The sequence below is a fragment of the Doryrhamphus excisus genome, chromosome 17 (assembly GCF_030265055.1).
Source record: "Doryrhamphus excisus isolate RoL2022-K1 chromosome 17, RoL_Dexc_1.0, whole genome shotgun sequence".
NCBI classification, from domain to species: Eukaryota; Metazoa; Chordata; class Actinopteri; order Syngnathiformes; family Syngnathidae; genus Doryrhamphus; species Doryrhamphus excisus.
Genome location: NC_080482.1, coordinates 18246958 through 18265000, shown reverse-complemented (window position 1 = coordinate 18265000; position 18043 = coordinate 18246958). Strand labels below are relative to the sequence as shown.

General features: G+C 46.6%; 1 protein-coding gene across 1 annotated transcript in view; it reads right to left on the bottom strand.

Annotated features, from left to right (window-relative positions):
• LOC131105731 (uncharacterized) overlaps nucleotides 1-454 on the bottom strand; it is a 22867-nt gene extending 22413 nt beyond the window's left edge. Inside the window, exon 1 of the mRNA XM_058054141.1 lies at nucleotides 267-454. The gene's annotated coding sequence lies outside the window, so the exon portion shown is untranslated. The remainder of the gene's footprint in view (nucleotides 1-266) is intronic.
• Nucleotides 455-18043: the final 17589 nt, after the last annotated feature.

The following is an 18043-nucleotide window of genomic DNA, read 5'->3' as shown; positions in this document are numbered from 1 at the left end:
CCAATTATGTCCACAAAATGGCGACCTCGGCTCCAGCTCGTCAACTTCGACATCGTTTATATACTGTATATTGTCCTATTGTCGGAGCGAAACGCCACTATTCGTGCGCCAACGTGACTTAAAACTTTGATACTGACCTTGTAGCATTGCTTGTGCGGCGTCTGAGTTACATGGCAACTCCAGTGTTTTCCGTCAGGGTGTTGGAACGCCGACTCGATACCGAATTAAATTGGCGCCAATGAAAACGATGCTGATGCAAGACAAACCGTTTACTTCGGCACTTCTCCACGGTCGTGGCGGTGTTAACTGTCACTATTTTCAGCCCCAAACCGTGGTAAGGGGCGGCCTGACTTCGTCAGAGAAAGACAGATGGTTGCCTGCTGCTTCCGGTGTTGTGCCGAGTTTTGCATGCCTGCCGGAATATGCATCCACCTCGCGGGAGCGCGCACGCTCACTTAAAACCGAAAATATGTGACGCTGCGGGCTTTTTTCGCCACAGGACTTCAGATTAACGTAGATATTATACTTTTTGTCTGTTTTATCAGTTACTATGAGATACCTAAAGCACACAGTATATGAAAACTTCGATTTATTGGCTTGGTATTTGTTAGGTATGTCAAGCATTTGACGCATGCGTATCCAGGAATACGGTGAGTGGAGCGGGTTAGACATTTACAATGTAATTGTGGCGCTTTGTAACACAGTTCTTCTGCCATTTAGGTATTTCTGCATAACTAATGACAAATATGACCAAACCAACCAAACCACAAGGAAGAGTTGTTAACAGACAGTGAATGAGGCATGATGCAACAGTCGATCTCACCCGTTTGACATACTTTGGACTGTAAAATGAAAAATAAAAGTGTTGAACTTGGGGGCTCCACTCATTCATTCATTATGTGGAAACACAATGGTTATTTGGTGAATTTTATATTCCCCATCAACAAATATGGGTGCATGCATTCTATGGCAGGGCAGATTTTTGACCTGCCGAGATTTGCATCCACCCCTATTTGGGCTGAGATCACTTCTACATGTCTATAGTTCACATGATTTACTTTAAAGACATCCACCTATCAAGTGGACTTCATCTTTGGACCAAAAAAGTTTCCCATCAGCAAATAGGGGGTGCATGCATTTTACGGCAGGGCGGATTTTGACCTGCCGAGATTTGCATGCACCCCCTATTTGGACTAAGATGAGTTCTACATGTCTATCATTTGAACAAAAAAGTTCCCTAACAGCAAATATGGGGTGCATGCATTCTACAGCGGGTGGATTTTGACCTGCCGAGATTTGCATGCACCCCCCACTTGGACCAGTATAACTGCTACATGTCTATAGTTCACATTATTTACTTTAAATACATCCATCTCTCATGTGGATGTCATCATTTGAAAAAAAAAGTTCCCATATTGGAAATATTGTCACGCTGCACAGTGACATGTGTTACCTTGTGTGTCGGGTTGGGGGTACGCCCAGTTCATGTGGTTATTAGGACTCTTACTGCTCTCTGTGTGCATCTACAGATGTGGACCTCCTTGGAGTTGGGCGGAGCTACCTGACGGGCGCAGCTGCTGACAATCAAGCTAATTTCCGGTTCCCTTCTTTAGGCACTGAGCTGCGGCAGGAGGGTGCTGGATTATTCCTTTGTGGACGTGACAGACTAATTCCTGTACCTCCTCCAGCGTTACACACGCCTCGGCCACGCACCCTCCTACCCGTCCGGTAGCCCGCTGGCCTCTAAGACTGCTCTGTTCTTCCTTGTATTTTGTGTTGTGCCTGCGTGCACCCTTCCACGGAGCTCCCTTTTTTGTGCTCCGGCGCCTTTTGTTTATTGGGTCTCCTCACCTGAACTATTAAAGCAGCTTGACCTTACCTGAGCTTGCTGTGTCCTGCATCTTGGGATCCACCCTCTCCGCCACACGGTCAGAACGTGATAAATATGGGGTGCATGCATTTTACGGCAGGGCAGATTTTTGACCTGCCGAGATTTGCATGCACCCCCTATTTGGACCAGCGTAATTTCTACATGTCTATAGTTCACATGATTTACTTTAAAGACATCCATCTCTCATGTGGACTTCATCTTTGGACCAAAAAAGTTCCCATGTTGGAAATATGGGTTGCATGCATTTTACGGCAGGGCGTAATGTAATGAGCAATGTTGGGGGAGGGCACTCAGAAGGTGCTGTATGTGTGTCTTTTGCACACTGGCTGTACAAAAAATATTACTGGCCAAGCTAGTTACTGCTGGCTCATATTGAGGTCATGACCCTTTTCTTGCATTTTAACAAAGAAAGATTTCACACACTCACAAACACAAACTCTGTTTTTAGGAGTCTTTGGGGTCTTCATATAAATCCAGTCCTGATTTGAGAAGTCCAGATATAATAGTTTTTGAAGTGGAGCAGGTCTAAAATGAACTAGATGGAAAGAAAATGTGCAAATGTGACTTTATTCACAAATACAATAGTCACCTTCAGGAAAGTGCAATGTCTTACATGAAATGTTTTCACATTAAGAAGTGTCACCAAATACAGACCGAAAACACTAAGATTCATCATTATGTGACCTTCAATTCTATCTTATGTATATTTAAGTACTGTATCGGAAGCCAACTTCAGCATCGTAACATACTGTTGGAAAAATAATTATTCTCATATATATATTTCTTCTGAATCCAAATTGCGTAGTTTACATCCATCTTGTGTTCATTACACAGGTGTCAGAATGTACTGTCTGCCAGGCGGCTCAGCATACCATAAAGCACAATGTCCAGCATATTCCCATAAAGGTATCATTTGTTCTATTACTTTGTCCTCACTAGGGTCACGGGTGTTCTGGTTGGTGTCAAAGCTAATTTAATGTTCCACTGTTTTTTTGTGTTTTTTTAGGTCACACAGCCATTTGTACTGGTGGGTATGGACCTCATTGGAAAACTAACCACCACAACAAACGGACACATGTATGTGTGTGTGATGGTGGACTACTTCACCAAGTGGCCACAAGCCTATCCCCTTAAGACCAAAAGGGCTGAGGAGGTCACAGAACAAATATTGAAATTTGTTCATCAATTCGAAGCACCGAAACGCATTCTCACGGACCAAGGGAGTGAGTTTGTAAATGCGGTAAGCACAGAACTTATATCTTATTGGGATCTATTCTTCTTCTTTCTATTTGTGCTTTTCCCTTCAACTACCCTCATGTCCTCCTTCAATACATCCATAAACCTCCTCTTTGGTCTTCCTCTACGCCTCCTACCTGGCAGCATCCTTCTACCAATATAGTCACTATCTCTCCTCTGGACATGTCCCAACCATCTCAGTCTGGCCGATAACTGACTTTATCTCCAAGGCCTCTAACATGTAATGTCCCTCTGATCTTATCCATCCTGGTCACTCCCAAAGAGAACCTCACCATCCTCATCTCTGCTACCTCCAATTCTGCTTCCTGTCTCCAGACCAAACAGCATGGCTGGTCTCACCACGGTTTTGGATACCTTTCCTTTCCTTTTAGCTGAAACTCTTCTATCACACATTATTACACCTTTTTGGAATTTATTACTATGTGTTTAAAATAAGGTTTCTTAATATGTTATGCAATTGTCTGAAATTGTATATGTGTTACCAGGTCAATAAGAATGTCTGCAATATTTTGGGGATCAAAAGAAGTTTGTGTGCCCCCTACCATCCTCAAACCAATGGTTTGGTGGAGCGCATGAACGCAACCATCCAGAGGTAAGTAATGTCACCTTGTCATCCAAGTTGTCCCTCAAAAATTATATTGTTGAATAGATTTGCAATCTATTTTTTCTCTTTTAGGGCTCTTGGTAAACTGGTAGGGTGCAAACCAGAAATGTGGGACGAATATTTGGATGCTGTTATGTTTGGGTTGCGTACCAAAAAACAGATGACAACCAAATTCTCCCCCTATTTTTTGATGTTTGGCCGTGAAGCCCGGTACCCAACAGAAGTTCCAGAGGACTTTCTGGTTTGTGAAATGCACTATTAAGTTTAATTACATTATGAAGAATTGATGTTGTTATTATGAAATTGAAGAAGTAATATATTTCCATGCTGTTTTCTTTCATATTGAATGTATTTGTAGAATGGAAATGTTGCATGAGCTACTGTCTATTTTACAGATGGACAGTAATGTGGAGGATTACATTGGAGCGGAGACAGTTTGCGAGGACATTAGGCGGCTTGATGTGATCAGGGACATCAAAAACGTGTCCCGATCTCAGCAGAGAATGGTGCAACAGAGTAGTTCAAAACGGAAGCAAGTCAGCTTCGCAGAGGGTGACAGAGTGTTGAGACAGAATGTGAGGAGCCAACAGCGTAAGGGTGGGAAGCTGGAGTCTAATTTTCTTGGGCCCTTCACCATCACAGCCATCAACGGGAAAAGTGCTGATCTACTTGGCGACAATGGAGTTAACTCCAAGAAAATTAGTGTTACGGGTCCCAGGATATGGCACCAGAGTAGCAAGATACAGTAGTCTGTAAGGACAGATATGGGTGGACAGCAGTGAGGACACGGAGCAGCAACGTCTTCGTCCAGATTGCGTCTCTTTATTAAAACTTGATTCATTTCAAGAATTACAATGTACAATATGTATACAATATACAATAGTTGGTCACAAGTGTGTGCAGGAGCCCAATAACTACCTTCAATGAACCTGCCTGTGAGACAAGGCTGAGGGCCATTTAAACCCAAAATGGCCGCCATACGGTAACAACTGTCGTCTAAACTGCATCTGGCCGTACGTTACTAATAAGCTTGCTCTATTTTTAAAAAACAGCTTAACAATATCATGTGAGCTATCAAATATGCTTCCCTTCAACGAAATAGGAATTTACAGAGGTTGAATTCGTTCCTCTTAACAACAACTGACCTGTAAGGACAGATATGGGTGGACAGCAGTGAGGACACGGAGCAGCAACATCTTCGTCCAGATTGCGTCTGAGCGTTGGCGGAAGTCCACGCCTCAATGCAATCTTGGCACAACAGCTCCCGAGACAAAGGTTCCACCTGAGTACTGCCCCCACTGTGTGATATTATTTGTTTTACATTTTTTTTCACCGTATAAAGTCATAAAAAAAAATAGATGTGTACACTTGCTTTTTTTTTTTTTTTTTTTTTCTGGTGTATGACACACTCCCCCACAAACAAAAGTGGCTCCTGACACTCGACAATACTATACCCATTTTGCCCACACAAATTTGACCTACAATTGGAACATTTCTATAAGGTCAAACATCTCAACATATGTACATGGAATTGTCTTCAAAGGTTACATGCGACGGTAAGTATTATGTCAATAATAGCTAACTGGCTGTGAGGCAGGGACGTGTAAATATGGAATTGTGACTGGATGTTGGAATGTATAGGGATAAGTTGGAATGGGATGCATATGCGTGTACTGCAGGGGGTGGATCTCAACTGCGCTGACGGCGGGACGCAACTCATAAGCTGGTTGTCCAAGAGATGGGTACGTGAACACATAGCCTGGTCTACGTTCTCGAGTAGACTGTCTCAGCGGTCTAGGGCTGTCCCTTAACGTGTCCCCTTCCTGGCCCTGGTGACCATCTTGGACATTGGCTTGCTCAGCTTCTGGTTCTTGCCCCGGTACAGTCCCATTAAACCCTCCTTGTCCCTCGACAGAGTTTCTGCTCCTGTTGTCACAGTCATAACTAGATCCTTGGGGTTGGTCAGCCATTGCCTGTTCAGGCCTATTCTGTGTCCCTTGTGCCACAACCTGACTTTGGAAGTCTCTCCTCCTATTCTTGTCTGCCGCGGGGACCCGAAGCCAATAGTGACATGGATTGCTGTCCTCTTCATCATCACTCTCATCGTTAGAGTCGTTGTCCGACCTTTGTGCTTGCCCATTGTTCGGTACACTGTTTGGGATCCTTTTCACTTTCTTTAGTGACTGGGGTGCATTGGCGGGGGTACTCTGAGGAGTCTCAATAGGCAAGTCATTAACTTGTAACAACAAGTTTCTGTGCAGCGTGCGGGTGCAGCGGCCTCCAGATTCTGGGCTTACCTTGTAGACAGGGTTGCTGCCTACCTGTTCCCTTACGACATAAACGCTTGGCTCCCAGTAAGGTCTCAACTTGCCAGGCCCGCCTCTCTCGCTCAGATTGCGCACAAGGACTCTGTCTCCAACTTGAAGAGTCACTCCTCTGCATTTCTTATCGTAATGTCCCTTGCCTTTAGCACCTGACTGTTGACTGTTGAAATTGGCAATGCGGTACGCCTCACTCATGTTTCTCGCCCATTTCTCTGCGTAAATTCTTGGACTGTTAGCTTCTTCATCTGTCATGAGCCCAAAGAGAAGGTCAACCGGGAGACGAGGGTGTCTGCCATACAACAAATAATGGGGGGAAAAGCCGGTAGCCTCATGCTTTGTGCAATTGTATGCATGGATGACATGGGGTAAATGGTCCTTCCAGTGTTCCTTCTCCTTGTCTCCTAAGGTACGTAACATCTGCAACAGTGTGCGATTCAGTCTCTCAGCTGGGTTGCACTGGGGGTGATAGGGGGAAGTTCTTGAGTGCCCAATTCCTGACAGCTGTCTGAGTCTTCTGAACATCTCATTTTCAAACTCACGGCCCTGATCATGGTGGAGTTTGGCGGGGTATCCGAACCTTGGTATAAAGTCATTAAACAGACGATCCGCTGCCGTTTTGCCTGTTTTGTTGCGGGTAGCATAGGCCTGTGCAAAACGAGTAAAATGGTCTATAACAACCAAGATGTACTCAAATCCTCCACGGCTAGCTTCTAAGTGTAGGAAATCAATGCAGACAAGCTCAAGAGGTGAGTTGGATGTAATATGACTCATGGGTGCTCTTTCATGCAATGCAGGCTTTTTCTGTTTGATACATGGACACTTTCTGGTTACATACTCCTCAACTTCCCTTTTCATGAAAGGCCAGTAGAACCTGGACCTTGCCAAATTTAACACCCTTTCGACACCTATATGACCCATGTGGTTGTGGAGTTGGGCTAGAACTGTCTGCTTATAGGTGCCAGGGAGTACGAGTTGTTTTCTTTCCGCAGTCTTCCTATAAAGGAGGCCATCCTCTACGTGCAGTCTACTCCATTCCCTTAATAGTCTCCTGGTGTTTATGTCTGTTTTAAGTTTGTCCAGCTGTGAGAGTGGCATGTCCTTTTCTTTAAATCCGATCACTTGTCCGATTGCTGGATCTTTTCTCTGCTCTTTAACCAACTCATCATGACTTATCTGTTGCAGTGGCTCCATTTGTGGCTGACCTCCAGATGTTAAGTTGAGGGCCGCAACCCAGGCCACATCACCTTCCTGGGCTCTCCGGCTCCCCTCCCATACTGCACCAATGGTCTCTTGGGAAAGTTCCTCAGAACACTCCTTTATTAGGGATCCAATATCTAATGGACAACGAGACAAAGTGTCTGCGTCAATGTTTGCTCGGCCAGGTCTGTATTTTATATCAAAACGGAAATCTGCAAGCTGACCCACCCAGCGATAGCCCACAGCGTTGAGCTTGGCAGTGCTTAGCACATATGTCAAGGGGTTATTGTCGGTATATACAGTGAAGTGGGGTGCATAAAACAGATAATCCCTAAATTTGTCACACACCGCCCACTTGAGAGCCAAAAATTCAAGCTTCCCACTATGGAGGTGGTAATTCTGCTCAGCTGGGGTCAGTGTGCGTGATCCATATCCAATGACCCTCATCTTCCCATTTTGGTTCTGATAAAGGACTGCCCCCACACCCTTCTGGGAAGCATCTGTGTGCAGAATGAATGGGCTTTCAAAATCAGGGTATGCCAGTACGGGGGGTTTAGTCAGCAGGTCAATCAAGCATTCCAGAACCCTTTGATGATCCTCACACCAGTTCACTGGGGTCCGAGATGACTGCTGGGCGACATTTTTCCTCATACGTGACACATTGGGCCGTGCGTTGAGAGTTCTCACCTGGAGCAGGTCATACAAAGGTTTTGCTATTCTAGAGAAATCTTGCACGTATGTTCGATAATAACCCAAAAATCCCAGCAGCTGTCTGACCTCGCCGACTGTCTGTGGTGTCTTGTTTTTCAATGCTCGAACAGCTTCGAGGTCTTTAGGATCGATCCTCACTCCCTCACCATGTGTCATACACCAGAAAAAAAAAAGAAAAAAAAAAGCAAGTGTACACATCTATTTTTTAATGACTTCATACGGTGGAAAAAAAGAATGTAAAACAAATAATATTACACAGTGGGGGCAGTACTCAGGTGGAACCTTTGTCTCGGGAGCTGTTGTGCCAAGATTGCATTGAGGCGTGGACTTCCGCCAACGCTCAGACGCAATCTGGACGAAGACGTTGCTGCTCCGTGTCCTCACTGCTGTCCACCCATATCTGTCCTTACAGGTCAGTTGTTGTTAAGAGGAACGAATTCAACCTCTGTAAATTCCTATTTCGTTGAAGGGAAGCATATTTGATAGCTCATATGATATTGTTAAGATATTTTTTTTAAAATAGAGCAAGCTTATTAGTAACGTACGCCCAGATGCAGTTTAGACGACAGTTGTTACCGTATGGCGGCCATTTTGGGTTTAAATGGCCCTCAGCCTTGTCTCACAGGCAGGTTCATTGAAGGTAGTTATTGGGCTCCTGCACACACTTGTGACCAACTATTGTATATTGTATACATATTGTACATTGTAAGTCTTGAAATGAATCAAGTTTTAATAAAGAGACGCAATCTGGACGAAGACGTTGCTGCTCCGTGTCCTCACTGCTGTCCACCCATATCTGTCCTTACAGACTACTGTATCTTGCTACTGTGGTGCCATATCCTGGGACCCGTAACAAATTCTGGGGGCTCGTCCGGGATCTCTCGTCCACTTAACTGGAGGAGCAGGTCCAGTGATACTAGAACCACGGCACCAGCGTGACAAGGTGTGACTGTAGCCAAGAAGCAAGCCAGCAGGTGTCCCCAGTGAGCAGGATTTGAGCGTCACAAAGGGAACCGGGCTGCTTGATCGGAGGCTCCACGTACACAGGTCACCACAAGAGTGTATCTGATTCAACAGATCCACATAGCACTGCCAACCCCTACACCATGTCAGTCATGCGTAACGAACTGGTGTGGGGCATTAAGAAGAACTTGTTCAGACTTTCAAGCGCTGACCTCTACCAAGTAGCAAGGAGAATCGCAGCTGATGGACAAGACACTGTCACGCTAAGCGAAAGTGATGATGAGAACTCCATGAACTATATCACCACTCATCTGCAGTCCCACACCTTACTTGAACTCGAAGATGAAGGTATGGGTCAGCTGTTAACACTGAATGATATAGTATGCAAGATGGTGTCCGGTGCTGCTACTGGTTTACCTGCTAACGTAGATGTTGATATTACGCATGCTTTATCTCGCTCCACCTTATCAACTGTAACTGCAGAACACACCCCACCACCATCACACCCACATTCATACCACACTGCTACACAGCTAGATAACCTCAGCAACACTACTAACATCACTCAACATGAGACAACCGCACAGTCAGTAGGAGAACTAAGGCGGGTGTATGATGAGTTAGGTGAAAGGATAAGAAGGTATGAGGCTGAAGGTAGTCGCCAACCCACTACGCTTGGCATGTCCAGACCAGAGCCAGTTACTGAGGGAATGGTCTCCCTAAAAGACTTACCATACCTTCAACGCCGTGAGTTTAAAGTACATGGGGGCCAAATTGCAGACAATACTTCAGACATTACCTATAACAACATTAGCAAACAAATTGATGAGGGTGTTAGAGAAGGCTTTACAGGGACAGAAGTAGTCAGGGGTGTGTTAAAGATTGTCAAACCCGGCACCTTTAGGGATATGCTGGCAAACAAAGATGAAATCAGTGTCCTGGAACTCAAGGGCTTTCTTAGGTCTCACCTCGGCGAAAAGGCAACCACAGAGATGCTCCAGGAGCTAATGTGTTCGAGACAAGCCGAGCAGGAGTCACCCCAGCAGTTCCTGTACCGCATGATCGGGCTGAAACAAAAACTGTTATTTCAGTCAAAGCAGGTCAGTACCGACATTTCCTACGACCCGAAGACCATTCAGGAAGTCTTCCTCCATACCGTCTACCAAGGGTTAGGAACAAAACACGCCGAGCTTCGACAGAGACTGAGACCTCTCATTTCAAACCATCAAGTGAGGGATGAAGAAATTCTCAGCCATGTCACGAAAATTCTAAATGATGAAAATGAACACCTACGTAGACTCGGCCAAACATCCCGTCAGAGAACAACGCAGGCTAACAGTGCCAGAGTAGAGACAGAGGGCCGGCAGATATATGAACAAGGCAAAAATGGAGCTGGAAAAGACACAAACCCATCAACACTGGAACAACTTAGTAACCAGGTGGCGAACCTGACACAACTAGTGGCAGCACTGATGGAACAACAAGCAGCCAATGTTTATGGGACCTGTCCCTCCATGCCATCCAAGCCTGTTATTCAGAAGCCACTAACCCCGAGTCCAAATCAAACAAAAGCAAGGACAGCCCTCTGCCCTAAGTGCACTGAACAGAATATGCCCGAGTGTGACCACTGCTTTGCCTGTGGACAAGCGGGGCATCGAGCGGTGGGATGCTTGAAGCGGACTAGGTTTCAGTTAAACGGGGGAGGGCCTCTGACAAGGGACAGCCAGAGGCCAATGCACAACCCCAGTTCCCATCAATAAGGCCAACCTCTAAACGCGGGGCCAAAAGGACCATAAACATCAACCAACAGGCTGAGGTACTTTCAGACCATGATACCCCCATCTCCAGAGCACCTTTGGTAGGTAATAGGAGCCTGTTGAGATGCCTAATAGGGGGGTACCCAGTGAGCGTCCTATTTGATTCTGGTTCACAGGTGAGCATAATTGATCGTGATTGGGCTGACACCCACATCCCCAACTATGCAATAAGGCCACTAAAGGAACTGATTGAGGAGAACCTTGATGTGTATGCTGTAAACGGACAAGCAATCCCCTATGATGGATGGGTTGAACTCACTGTCAACCTGTCAGGCAATGATGATCCCAACCTCACTATACAAGTGCCTTTCTTAGTCAGCCAGTTACCCCTATCTCAGCCACTAGTAGGAGCGAATGTGCTTCAGGCAATCATCAAGAGGCAAGAACTATACGGGGAAGCTGTGGCTACAGTTACCGGCCTTCTCTGTCGTGCATTCCAGATGGAGGCAGATGACATCAAAGCTATGGTCAACTTTCTCCAGCTTCCCCAAGAAACGCCCTGCGACCCAGTTACAGTGAGGGTTGGAAAAGAAAACATCAGTATTCCAGCTGGAAGAACTGTGAATGTTTGGTGTAGGATACCGCCAAATTTTTGTACCTCAGACCCCCTTGTCCTGTATGAACCCATGGATGATGACAGAGCCTTAAGACAATGGAGTGTAGCAGAGGGAGTCTTGGCGGTCAACAACACCCAACGGCCTCATGTGAAAATACCCGTTGCCAACTATACGAAACATGAGATCACCATACCAAAAAGAACCATCTTGGGCACAATACAGCACATTGACAAAATCATTGTGACAGATACACCAAATACACAACAGACTGAGCAGACCAGAGTAAAAGCTCAGACAGAGGAAGTAAAGGTAGCCCCTTCAAACAACCCAGTTGAGCCGTGGGTGCCCCCTGTCGATCTCAACCACCTGAATGCTGAACAACGAGAAGTGGTGAAGAAAGTGCTCATTGAGGAGTCAGGCGCTTTTTCTTATAGTAGTGATGACATTGGCTGTATACCCTCGCTGCAAATGGAGGTCAGAGTCAAAGATGACGTCCCAGTTCAAAAGGCTTATGCATCGATCCCCAAACCCCTGTATAAAGAAGTGAAGGAGTACATACAGGAGCTGTTGGTGAAGGGTTGGATAGTAAAGTCCCGGTCTTCTTATGCAGCCCCTGTAATTTGTGTAAGAAAAAAAGATGGTACCTTGAGGCTATGTATAGACTATCGACTGCTAAATAACAAAACCGTGCCAGACAGACACCCTCTTCCCAGGATCCAGGACCTCACTGACTCACTGGGGGGTTACAGCTGGTTCTCAATTCTCGACCAAGGAAAAGCTTACCACCAGGGCTTTATAGCAGAGGGATCAAGACACCTGACGGCCTTCATAACTCCTTGGGGTCTTTATGAGTGGGTCAGGATCCCATTTGGGCTATCAAATGCCCCCGCCGCCTTCCAGAGGAGCATGGAAGAGATGCTCGACACCCTGCGGGACGAATGTTGCATCCCCTACCTCGACGATGTTTTATGTTTTGCCAAGTCCTTTGATGAGCATGTGGAGGCGCTGCGCAAAGTCCTGCAAGCCCTGCAAGCCCTACAACGACATGGAGTCAAGTTAAAACCAGAGAAGTGTGAGTTATTTCGCCAGGAGGTCCGGTATGTGGGTCGATTAGTTTCAGCAGAGGGAGTGAGGATCGATCCTAAAGACCTCGAAGCTGTTCGAGCATTGAAAAACAAGACACCACAGACAGTCGGCGAGGTCAGACAGCTGCTGGGATTTTTGGGTTATTATCGAACATACGTGCAAGATTTCTCTAGAATAGCAAAACCTTTGTATGACCTGCTCCAGGTGAGAACTCTCAACGCACGGCCCAATGTGTCACGTATGAGGAAAAATGTCGCCCAGCAGTCATCTCGGACCCCAGTGAACTGGTGTGAGGATCATCAAAGGGTTCTGGAATGCTTGATTGACCTGCTGACTAAACCCCCCGTACTGGCATACCCTGATTTTGAAAGCCCATTCATTCTGCACACAGATGCTTCCCAGAAGGGTGTGGGGGCAGTCCTTTATCAGAACCAAAATGGGAAGATGAGGGTCATTGGATATGGATCACGCACACTGACCCCAGCTGAGCAGAATTACCACCTCCATAGTGGGAAGCTTGAATTTTTGGCTCTCAAGTGGGCGGTGTGTGACAAATTTAGGGATTATCTGTTTTATGCACCCCACTTCACTGTATATACCGACAATAACCCCTTGACATATGTGCTAAGCACTGCCAAGCTCAACGCTGTGGGCTATCGCTGGGTGGGTCAGCTTGCAGATTTCCGTTTTGATATAAAATACAGACCTGGCCGAGCAAACATTGACGCAGACACTTTGTCTCGTTGTCCATTAGATATTGGATCCCTAATAAAGGAGTGTTCTGAGGAACTTTCCCAAGAGACCATTGGTGCAGTATGGGAGGGGAGCCGGAGAGCCCAGGAAGGTGATGTGGCCTGGGTTGCGGCCCTCAACTTAACATCTGGAGGTCAGCCACAAATGGAGCCACTGCAACAGATAAGTCATGATGAGTTGGTTAAAGAGCAGAGAAAAGATCCAGCAATCGGACAAGTGATCGGATTTAAAGAAAAGGACATGCCACTCTCACAGCTGGACAAACTTAAAACAGACATAAACACCAGGAGACTATTAAGGGAATGGAGTAGACTGCACGTAGAGGATGGCCTCCTTTATAGGAAGACTGCGGAAAGAAAACAACTCGTACTCCCTGGCACCTATAAGCAGACAGTTCTAGCCCAACTCCACAACCACATGGGTCATATAGGTGTCGAAAAGGTGTTAAATTTGGCAAGGTCCAGGTTCTACTGGCCTTTCATGAAAAGGGAAGTTGAGGAGTATGTAACCAGAAAGTGTCCATGTATCAAACAGAAAAAGCCTGCATTGCATGAAAGAGCACCCATGAGTCATATTACATCCAACTCACCTCTTGAGCTTGTCTGCATTGATTTCCTACACTTATAAGCTAGCCGTGGAGGATTTGAGTACATCTTGGTTGTTATAGACCATTTTACTCGTTTTGCACAGGCCTATGCTACCCGCAACAAAACAGGCAAAACGGCAGCGGATCGTCTGTTTAATGACTTTATACCAAGGTTCGGATACCCCGCCAAACTCCACCATGATCAGGGCCGTGAGTTTGAAAATGAGATGTTCAGAAGACTCAGACAGCTGTCAGGAATTGGGCACTCAAGAACTTCCCCCTATCACCCCCAGTGCAACCCAGCTGAGAGACTGAATCGCACACTGTTGCAGATGTTACGTACCTTAGGAGACAAGGAGAAGGAACACTGGAAGGACCATTTACCCCATGTCATCCATGCATACAATTGCACAAAGCATGAGGCTACCGGCTTTTCCCCCCATTATTTGTTGTATGGCAGACACCCTCGTCTCCCGGTTGACCTTCTCTTTGGGCTCATGACAGATGAAGAAGCTAACAGTCCAAGAATTTACGCAGAGAAATGGGCGAGAAACATGAGTGAGGCGTACCGCATTGCCAATTTCAACAGTCAACAGTCAGGTGCTAAAGGCAAGGGACATTACGATAAGAAATGCAGAGGAGTGACTCTTCAAGTTGGAGACAGAGTCCTTGTGCGCAATCTGAGCGAGAGAGGCGGGCCTGGCAAGTTGAGACCTTACTGGGAGCCAAGCGTTTATGTCGTAAGGGAACAGGTAGGCAGCAACCCTGTCTACAAGGTAAGCCCAGAATCTGGAGGCCGCTGCACCCGCACGCTGCACAGAAACTTGTTGTTACAAGTTAATGACTTGCCTATTGAGACTCCTCAGAGTACCCCCGCCAATGCACCCCAGTCACTAAAGAAAGTGAAAAGGATCCCAAACAGTGTACCGAACAATGGGCAAGCACAAAGGTCGGACAACGACTCTAACGATGAGAGTGATGATGAAGAGGACAGCAATCCATGTCACTATTGGCTTCGGGTCCCCGCGGCAGACAAGAATAGGAGGAGAGACTTCCAAAGTCAGGTTGTGGCACAAGGGACACAGAATAGGCCTGAACAGGCAATGGCTGACCAACCCCAAGGATCTAGTTATGACTGTGACAACAGGAGCAGAAACTCTGTCGAGGGACAAGGAGGGTTTAATGGGACTGTACCGGGGCAAGAACCAGAAGCTGAGCAAGCCAATGTCCAAGATGGTCACCAGGGCCAGGAAGGGGACACGTTAAGGGACAGCCCTAGACCGCTGAGACAGTCTACTCGAGAACGTAGACCAGGCTATGTGTTCACGTACCCATCTCTTGGACAACCAGCTTATGAGTTGCGTCCCGCCGTCAGCGCAGTTGAGATCCACCCCCTGCAGTACACGCATATGCATCCCATTCCAACTTATCCCTATACATTCCAACATCCAGTCACAATTCCATATTTACACGTCCCTGCCTCACAGCCAGTTAGCTATTATTGACATAATACTTACCGTCGCATGTAACCTTTGAAGACAATTCCATGTACATATGTTGAGATGTTTGACCTTATAGAAATGTTCCAATTGTAGGTCAAATTTGTGTGGGCAAAATGGGTATAGTATTGTCGAGTGTCAGGAGCCACTTTTGTTTGTGGGGGAGTGTGTCATACACCAGAAAAAAAAAAAAAAAAAAAAAGCAAGTGTACACATCTATTTTTTTTTATGACTTTATACGGTGAAAAAAAATGTAAAACAAATAATATCACACAGTGGGGGCAGTACTCAGGTGGAACCTTTGTCTCGGGAGCTGTTGTGCCAAGATTGCATTGAGGCGTGGACTTCCGCCAACGCTCAGACGCAATCTGGACGAAGATGTTGCTGCTCCGTGTCCTCACTGCTGTCCACCCATATCTGTCCTTACAGGTCAGTTGTTGTTAAGAGGAACGAATTCAACCTCTGTAAATTCCTATTTCGTTGAAGGGAAGCATATTTGATAGCTCACATGATATTGTTAAGCTGTTTTTTAAAAATAGAGCAAGCTTATTAGTAACGTACGGCCAGATGCAGTTTAGACGACAGTTGTTACCGTATGGCGGCCATTTTGGGTTTAAATGGCCCTCAGCCTTGTCTCACAGGCAGGTTCATTGAAGGTAGTTGACCTCGAAGCTGTTCGAGCATTGAAAAACAAGACACCACAGACAGTCGGCGAGGTCAGACAGCTGCTGGGATTTTTGGGTTATTATCGAACATACGTGCAAGATTTCTCTAGAATAGCAAAACCTTTGTATGACCTGCTCCAGGTGAGAACTCTCAACGCACGGCCCAATGTGTCACGTATGAGGAAAAATGTCGCCCAGCAGTCATCTCGGACCCCAGTGAACTGGTGTGAGGATCATCAAAGGGTTCTGGAATGCTTGATTGACCTGCTGACTAAACCCCCCGTACTGGCATACCCTGATTTTGAAAGCCCATTCATTCTGCACACAGATGCTTCCCAGAAGGGTGTGGGGGCAGTCCTTTATCAGAACCAAAATGGGAAGATGAGGGTCATTGGATATGGATCACGCACACTGACCCCAGCTGAGCAGAATTACCACCTCCATAGTGGGAAGCTTGAATTTTTGGCTCTCAAGTGGGCGGTGTGTGACAAATTTAGGGATTATCTGTTTTATGCACCCCACTTCACTGTATATACCGACAATAACCCCTTGACATATGTGCTAAGCACTGCCAAGCTCAACGCTGTGGGCTATCGCTGGGTGGGTCAGCTTGCAGATTTCCGTTTTGATATAAAATACAGACCTGGCCGAGCAAACATTGACGCAGACACTTTGTCTCGTTGTCCATTAGATATTGGATCCCTAGACATGGAACGTGATGTCTTGTATAAAGCCAAGTTTATTGCCGCTGTTCGTTTGTGGAGGAAGCGTGAGGAGGAAAAGAGGGTGCTGCTTAAGAAACTGTCTCAGCTGGAGGAGGCCTGGACCCAGAAAGACAAGTTCATCCACTCCAGTCGTCTGATTGTTAAGTTCCGTGAGGATCATATCAATCGTCTTGAGAAGAAACTAAAGGCAGGATCTGCCTCCCTTACGGACGAGGAGTCGCAGGCTCACATTGACCAGCTGAAGCAAGAGAATAAGATTTTACGAGACCAGGTTGACCATCACCCGAAGATGACTCGCTATGCAGCGGAGAACTACAGCCTCAGACAGGAGAATCGTCAACTTCGCTCCCTTGTCTCGGAGGGGAACTCTGAAGAGGCTGGAGCACAAGTTGCTGCCAAGCTGGAAGAAGAATTCCAGAGGGCCATCGAAACGGAAAGCATTGCAGGAACAGGTGCTTTGACCTCCGTGGCTACCGATGCTCTAACTGCATCCGCAACGGAGAAGCTGAAAGCTCAGCTGCTGCAGAAACAGTCGGATCTCACAGCGGCTCTTCAGGCCTTTGAGGAGTACAAGGAGATCACCAAGAAGCAGATGTCTCAGTTGGAGTCTGACAGAAGATACCTTGACAAGTCCAACAAGCATCTGGAGAACATTCTGGAAGCCACCCACGCCTACAAAAAAAAAGAAGTCTCTGAATTTAACAGAATTCACGTGGAAACTCTGAAGATTCTCACCACTCCCACCAAAGCGTACAACCTGCGCTCCCGTCTCGTGCCCCTGGCCAGCCCGGAACACATGACAGGCACCAACGATAATAACGCAGATGACATTTGGGCCGAGCCCCCTCCGTCAGACATGACTGAGATGGCGCTGACCGAAGAGCTGCGTCAAGTCCAGGAGCAGATGAGTCACGTGCAGGCTCAGCTGGGGGAGGAGGAGCTAAAGAACAGGAACCTGATTCAGCAAATTGCAAAGCTAGAAGAGCAGATCCATGTACTGTCACAGGAATTTGGACAAAAGGATGAACAACTGTCAACTGAGCGCGCCAACAAGATCAGAGATCAGCTCAAACTGCAGGAAACGATCAACGGCCTGCACCGGAACCTTCAGTCTGAACAGGAAGCTGCAGAAGTTCTGAGAAGTGAGATCCGTGACCTACGTCTGGTGCTGCAGTCTTCTGACAAAGAGCTGGCCGTAGCGAAGAAGGAGCTGGGAGACAAGCAAAGCGAACAGCAGAACGAAACAAGCCAACTCTCCAGCAGTCTGATCACCACTCGGCTCCAGCTCGACAAAGTCCAACTGGAGTAGGAGCAGCTCCTGGAGCAGCATCGGACTCTGCAGGATTCCTTCGACCAGCTCCAAGCCGAGGCCAAGTTTGACGCGGATCATGCGAGACAGCAGCTGGAG